Here is an 8,600-nt window from a genome sequence, read left to right on the forward strand (position 1 = left end):
AATAATACCAAATACAAGAGGCTTACGTTCTAGTATTTCGAATATGTTTTTCGAAGTTGTGTTCTTTTGTTTTGTTTTTTTTTCCTTGTGATTTGATTGTTCTTTTTGGTTAACCTAAAGTTATTTTAGGAAATTAAATATTAGATTTCTATAAAAGGTTTTGTCTAGTCGGTGGTGGTTGCTCACATATCCAAGAAGGTCATGTGGCTCGCCACGTCAGTACTGGGAACCAATTATGAAAATTAATATTTAATGGAATTAATAACTTAAGGTGACTTGGGTCGAACGTGTTAAGTTCCGCAGGAGATCCAAGTCAAAACCTAAAAGAACAAATAGATTAAGTTTTGGATCAAACGTGTTAAGTTCCGCAGGCGATCCAAAATTTAATTTAAAAGAACACATGGTAGCTAGGAAAAGGTTCAGACCTTTGTACAAAATTTTTGTACAGTGGAACCTCTAGGTTTTCCGAGTAGCAACCAACAACAAGAAGGTCTCGTGAAATTACAACAGGATTTGAAAAAGGAATTGATCTTGATTTGGAACCTGTTCTTTCCATGACCCCTCTTCATTGATATTTTCTTATTTGTATTTTTCTATATATTCTATTTTTTTTTATATTCTAGCTCGGCTAATTGGAATTGCCAAGTCATTCCCTTTCCCTTTTATGAAAAAAGGGCAGGGTCAAATGAATAAAGAATAATTTTTTCAGTAAGCAAAAGGAGAGAGAGGGATTCGAACCACGATAGTTTTTTGTTCAAACTATATCAATTTTCAAGACCAGAGTTATCAACCACTCAGCCATCTCTCCCATAGTTCATTTATATTTTATTCCTACAAATGGAATATAACTATATGAAACACTAACTATATGTAGAAACATCTCAGATACGAATATATATTTCGATGTATCTAATTGTGTGTATATATATATATATCATCAACATTTCTACTTGTGAAGTAAATACTAAACTCCCCTTAACTCCATGTCCGAATAAAATAAAGTGGTAATAAGTTCTAAGTTCTAAAGAGTCAACTTATTCATGGTTAAATCCCTACATGATGTATTATTTATATATATTTTGACGAAGCGATGGATTAAATGGTATAGTTTATTTGTTGGTAACTTAGAGGATTACAAACATGACTATTGCTTTCTAATTAGTTGTTTTTACATTAATTGCTACTTTATCAGTTTTACTGATAGTATACCCGTTGTATTTGCTTCTTTTGACAATTGGTTAAGTAATAAAAATATTATATTTTTTGGTACATCATTATGGATTGAATTAGTCTTTCTAATAGCTATTCTTAATTCTCTCATATCTTAAATTGAAACTTATTTTTATTTTCCCGATCCAAAAATGGAAATCCTTCAATTTTTAAGTTCTAAGAAATTCGGATTGTGAGACTCATTAAGATTCAATCTGAGTTCAAAAAAAAATATATTTTATTTTTACATTTGAATATTTGGCATGTACATATGATCTAAATGTTACATGTCATATATGTGTGGACTTATGGATGCATAACAAAAAAAAAAGTGAATATGGTCAAATGGTAAAATTTCTCTTTGTCAAGGAGAAGATGCGGGTTCAATTCCTGCTATCTACCCGTGGTAAAGTAATGTATTATGATAAGATAAGAGATAAGATCGCAAATTCGAACTAGTAATACTAATTCCTATAGAACTACTACTACACTTTACCTTTTTTTTTTTTTTTGGCTAAAAACATAGTTATTAATTAATGATACCTCATTTTTTTTTAATGTTGCGGAGACAGGATTTGAACTAGCAACCTCAAGGTTATGAGCCTTACGAGCTACCGAAGAACCAAGAACTTATGGACAAAGAAAGATGGAATACACCTCTTTACCACTATATACAAATGGAGTATGCTATTTGTACAAAATGGTAAAGAGGTGTAATCCACAATCATAAATCATAGAAATTTATACAAATGGGAAAATATATTTTTCTCCTTACCAACTTGATCTTATTGGGCTTGATAATAAACATGTATGAAACATTTCCCAAGTATGTGTCCAGATATCCCAAAGTCTTGATGGTTAATTCTAGGTCTTCTTATCAAAAAACAACGCCGATGGAGACGTGTAGGTACACTATCACATGGCGGGGATTGCAATTTTACATCAATTTCTCATTTTTCACTTAATGATGAAACTTTGCTTATTATTATTATTTTTGAGGATCGAAGAATCAAATGATATTTTTGTTCCAATTTCTGCCTTTATTCTCCCTCTGAATGAAACTTTTTCTTGTCATAATATAATGTTTAGTCCCTATTATTATTTATGATAGAGTTCGGATCCTAGATGTAAAAATATAAGAAGGTGGATCCTTATCCTCCCTATCCATCGAAACAAATGAGATTGTTGATGTTGGTGGTTTTGAAAGCATGAAAAAACAATTAAACAAAGTAAACTTTAATCACTCACAGTGATCTCCCGAAGAACCGCAACCGAAGACGTCGGTCAATGAAGAGGCTGCCGCTGTCGGAAGCACGATCACGGGGCAACCGGAAAGCGCTTCAAGGTTCACGAGCCAAATCCCAGCCTCTGGACGTTCTCCTTTGCTTGACCAAATCACCGTCGCCTCACACTTCTGTCCTCTCTGATCACCTTTGAAACCTTCTCCTCCGTTTTTCTTCATTAACCGAATCTGTGCTTGGACGCTCCTTTTATAGGAAGGCTAAGGAAGACGAAGGGGAAAGGGCGTCCCTTCGTCTCCCTGGCGTTTGCAGCAAATCGCTGTTTGCAACAGCGAAAGAGACGAAGCCTTTCGTCTCCTGTAACACCCAACATCTCTCACTCGTCCAAGTCAATCCACAAAGTTATATGGTCACATAGACTATGCCAGTCACATAGACTACAAGATGATCATGTCACGAAGACCAGAGAAAATTAGTCACACAGACCAAATAAGTCACATAGACTTTATGAGGATCAAGTCACGAAGACCATAGCAAATTAGTCACAAAGACCAAATAAGTCACATAGACTTTATGAGGATCAAGTCACGAAGACCAGAGGAAAATTTAGTCACAAAGACCAAATAAGAACATCCATTCCATACATTAGGGAAAATGATTTGTGCGACAGTAAGTACATTAAGCATTCAACTGCTAAGAAGATTGTCACACCTTACTTAGCTGCTCCACAGAACGAATAAGAGACATATGTCCATAGAACGAATCAGAGACATAAATGACTTGCCTTTACCCCAGATTAAATTATTTATATAATTATGAACATCTTTAATCTCTCATATTGACCATATGTCAAGAGCATGTTCAATATCTCCAATCAAACAAATTATTCATAATTACATTTTATGTACTGAACTAAAAATGTAACCGGTACCAGTGAATAAATGTCACAGATGTAAATCAATCTTAATCTTCCTTTTTAGCTAGAATTTATTCATTCTAATCAGTCGCTTTCCTAGTTATGCTCCATAGACCGAATCATCCATAGCCAATAGGAAATATGCTAAAGTAGCAGACACTGATCAGAACTTCAAGTAGACAGCTAAATAGTCACTTAGGGTAAGATCGAGATTAACTTATAATCTCAAGGGTCTCACATAGTAGAGAAGCAGAGATCCATTCTCCTACTACCCTTCTTGTCATCATAGCACATGTGGTATGAATCACATGTTACGATGTTATTCTCTTTTCCAAAAAGAGCGCATGTTTTTCCTAAAATTTAACATCGTACAGATTTCGATCTAGACATTCTCAATGTCTAATCCTGAATTTAACATATGAATTCTAATCTGACCTCAAGCAGATTCAGTAAATGGTTGGTGCATTTACTCCAATCATTACACAAATAATCTCCTCTTGACACAAATATCAAGGCGACCTTAACTTATGGGTATGTCTCTATTCACAGGAACATAAGCTGCCTCATAAGCAACGGTCTTACCTCTATTTGTACTCAACAAATAAAGATGATTATCCATGTGAGTGGACCAATCTCAATCTACTAACATGCTTATCGAGACTTTTATTCGAATGTAACAAAAACATATACACTGAATAAATCATGACATTTTTCATTTATCACAATGTCTTTACAATTAGTTACTTTCTTCGAAGTCCCAAAGACTTCACATGCCCATGAAATGACTCTTTAGTCAATGGCTTAGTAAAAGGATCAGCAAGCATATTTTGTGTAGGGATGTACTCAAGAATAATTTTTTTATTGTCAACAATATCCCTTACAAAATTATACTTAATTTCTATATGCTTGCCTTTGCTGTGATATTTGGGATCCTTGGAAAAAGCTATCGCATCTTGACTGTCACAGTACACAGTAACAGACTCCCACTATCCTCAGCAATCTTCAGATGCTTCAGGAACCTTCTTAGCTAGACAACCTCTTATACTGCTGCTGCACAAGCCACATACTCAGCTTCTATTGTCGACAAGGCTACACAAGCTTGCTTCTTGCTATTCCATGAGATGATGCCACCATACAGCAAGAAGACATAGCCGGATGTGGATTTTCTGTCATCAAGGTCCCCTGCCCAATCGCATCTGTGTAGCCACTTAGGCTCATTTCTGATCCTTGGAAGTAGAGGCAATAATCCATTGTTCCTTTGAGATATTTGAATATCCTCTTCACCGCTTTCCAGTGTCTCGAGCCTGGGTTTGACTGAAAATGACTAACTAAGCCAACAACATAGTTTATATCAGGACGAGTACACAACATAGTGTACATCAAACTACCAATGCCACTGGCATATGGTTTCTTCTTCATTTCGGCTATTTTCTCAGGAGTCTTGGGATACATACTTTTGCTCAAAACAGTACCTTTCGCTATAGGCATCTTTTCAATGTTGCAATCTGACATATTGAAGTGTTGTAGCATCTTAGTGATATAAGCTTCTTGAGACACCCAAGAGTCTTTTTGACCGGTCTCTAACGATCTCCACTCCTAAGATGTACTCTGCTTCTCCCATATCTATTATGTCAAATTGTGATGAAAGTCAACTTTTGACTTCTATCACACACTTTATGTCGCTTCCAGTTATTATCATATCATCAACATATAATGATAAAATGACAAACTTTCCTTTCTCTTTTCTTTGGTAAACACAATGATCCTCATTGACCATTTCGAAACCATAAGATAATATTATTTTATTAAATCTTATGTTCCGTTGTCTTGACACTTTCTTTAGCCCATATATAGTCTAAGTCTACATACTCTTTTCTCTTGGCCTTCAGCAACATAACCTTCTTGTTATACCATATAGATTTCTTCGTCAAGATTACCATTAAGGAAAGCTGTTTTTACATTCATCTGATGTAATTCCATGTCATATTGTGCTACTATAGATAGGATGACACGTATTGACGCAAACTTCACAACTGGGGAGACTGTCTCTTTAAAGTCAATACCCTCCATTTGAGTATATCCTTTTGCAACTAATCGAGCTTTGTATTGATTAATCGATCCATCTGCTTTCCTCTTTACTTTGAGAATCCACTTATTCCCAATAGTCCTTCGACCCGAAGGAAGATCGACTAAATCCCAAACTTGTTCTTTCTCATTGATTTCATTTCTTCATCCATTGTAATTTTCCATTCTTTTCTAACTGAGCTTCTCAAAGCTTCCTCAACTGTTTGAGATTCCTCATCATCAATTGGGAGAACCATCAATGCCTCATTCTCAATATCAAACCTTCTCTGAGGAATAATCTGACGACTACTTCTTCGAAGTTTAGACGGTTGAGAAACTGACTCATTCAATGGAAAATTACTCCCACTCGGTTGACTAGATTCAGACATCTTCTGATTTGTTGATAAAGGAGCATTATCCTCCTCCTCTATCTCATATAGAGGAATTGTCTTATCAACTTCACCTCGTGTTGGGAACTCAATTTCAAGAAAAGTAGCATCTCTTGACTCTATTTCAGAGATGGTTCTATCTCGTCGCTCACTAATAAAAACATAACCCTTAGAAGTCTTAGAGTACCTTATAAAGATACACTTCTTACCTCTGGGTTCTAATTTCCCATGTTCGTGAGTCTTATCATGAATGTAGGCAGCTGCCCCCAAGGTCTCAGATTACTTAAATTCGGCTTTCTACCTGTCCAACGTTCATGTGGGGTAGATGAAACTGACTTTGAAAGCACTTTGTTAAGTATATAGGCCGCAACTAATAATGCATCTCCTCAATAGGAGATTGACAAATTAGCCTGCGCCATCATAGACCTAACCATTTCAAGAAGAGTCTGTTAGTTAGAGCCCTAGAGCCAATCATTTGATGATTGTTGTATGGACTCATTATATCATATTTCTTATATATAAAGGCATTTGGTTTTTGGTTATTATGCTTACTTGTATTGGTGCCAAATAAACTAAGTATAATAGCGTCCTCGAGTAGAAGGTTCTTACCTATATCAATCGATTGGTTGAATCGATAGTGAAATGATATAGGGAACACTACTCTTAATCATTCCTAGTCGAGTATTAACATTCAGGGACAATGTTAATGCAATAAGACTAGTATGTAGGTCAACTCGATGACTTGATCTCACAAGTCATGGATATGGAGATATCAAGTTGACACATGAGTATATATTGGAGAATGTATACTGAATGACCCGCCATGAGAAAGTATCATGAATCGTTATATGAGTGGCATATACTTTCTCATGTGACTATTAGTATGACTACTAGTCCTTAGACCTGAAGTCATCATGGTTCCCTACATAAGGAGTTATGTACTTTGGTTTCGTCAAACGTCACCCGTAACTGGGTGGACTATAAAGACGATTACTGGGTATGTAACAAATTATGCGGAGGGATGTGAGTGATGTAGATGAGATCTATCCCTCCTATATGACGGGAGTGACATCGATATTCTTGATAGAGTGAGACCACGAAGTACATGGTCATACCCAAATGAGTCAATATGAGATATTGAGCTCATTTGATTGAGTGAGTCTACTTGGAGTTCAAGATTTGGATTGATTAGAGGATGACACGGTCTATGCCTCACATTGATCAATCTAGATGTCTAAGATAGAAGGACAATGTCATATTTTGTGAGGAGTCACAATTAGTAGTCACAAGGTGATGTTGGATCTCAACATTCTTGTAACTTGGGTAGTAATGATGTGTTGCTAGATACCGCTCATTACTTATGCTCCTAAATGGGTTTAGGGGCATTGCCAACGTTACAAGAACCTATAGGGTCACACACTAAGGACAATTAGATGGAGATTAGGTTCATATGATGAACCAAGAGGATTAGATTCATGTGATGAATCAAATTGGATTAAGAGTAATCCTAATTGGGCTAATTGAGTTGGACTCAATTTGATTCATGTGTTCAATGAGTCTAATTTAGATTATGACTCATTGAATCAATTTAATTAAATGAATTAGATTCATTATATTAAATTATTTTGAATCAAATGGTTAGATTAGATCAACCATGAGAGAGATTTGGTCAAGTTTGACTTGGCTTGAGAAGGAAGATGAAAGGTCAAGTTTGACTTGACCATTTGCCACCTCATTTGTGAGTTGACATTAAGTGGCCAATGATGATGTGCCACATCATCATAGTTAACACATGTGTGTGTCACCTAATGGAGATTACAAATCCCCTCTTTAATGGCCACATTAAATATGAATGGAGGTTACAATTCCATTATGTGGCCGACCACTTTTGTGATGAATGGAATTTTGATTTCATTCAAGGCATTCATTCCATCATCTTCTTCCTCTAGCTCTCACTCTCTTCTCCCTCTCCTCCTCCTTGGCCGAACACTTCATAGGTGCTAACACACCTTTTGTTTGGCCTCTCCACCTAGTTTGTTCGTGTGGATACTTCTAGAGGATCGTACGCTTGACGATCTTGAGATCCGGCCAACCGTTGGACGAGCGGGATTGCGAAGGGCATCGCATCAAGGGTAACTTCCTTCTCCTAGTGTAGATCTAGATGTAAGAAACTCGTACTCGTATTTTTGTTTTATTTTACTTCGCACGGATTCGGTGGCTTGGGGTTTCGGGGTTTCCGCGACGTGAAAAAGCGAGTTTCGCGGCTCGAAAATCCCAACAGAGTCCTATTTCTTCTTTCAGCAACCCCATTTTGTTGTGGAGTTCCAGGGATAGTCAACTATCTAATAATCTATTTCTCATTACACATTGTTTTGAACTGATCTCCCAAAGAACCGCAACCGAAGACGTCGGTCGATGAAGAGGCTGCCGCTGTCGGAAGCACGATCACGGGGCAACCGGAAAGCTCTTCAAGGTTCACGAGCCAAATATCAGCCTCTAGACGTTCTCCTTTGCTCGACCAAATCACCGTCACCTCACACTTCTGCCCTCTCTGATCACCTTTGAAACCTTCTCCTCCGTTTTTCTTCGTTAACCGAATATGTGCTTGGACGCTCCTTTTATAGGAAGGCTGAGGAAGATGAAGGGGAAAGGACGCCCCTTCGTCTCCCTAGCATTTGCAGCAAACCGCCGTTTGCAGCAGCGAAAGAGACGAAGCCTTTCGTCTCCTGTAACGCCCAACAGTTGATGATACAATACATAAAAAATTAATAAATAACTAAA

The sequence above is a fragment of the Zingiber officinale genome, chromosome 5A (assembly GCF_018446385.1).
Source record: "Zingiber officinale cultivar Zhangliang chromosome 5A, Zo_v1.1, whole genome shotgun sequence".
NCBI classification, from domain to species: Eukaryota; Viridiplantae; Streptophyta; class Magnoliopsida; order Zingiberales; family Zingiberaceae; genus Zingiber; species Zingiber officinale.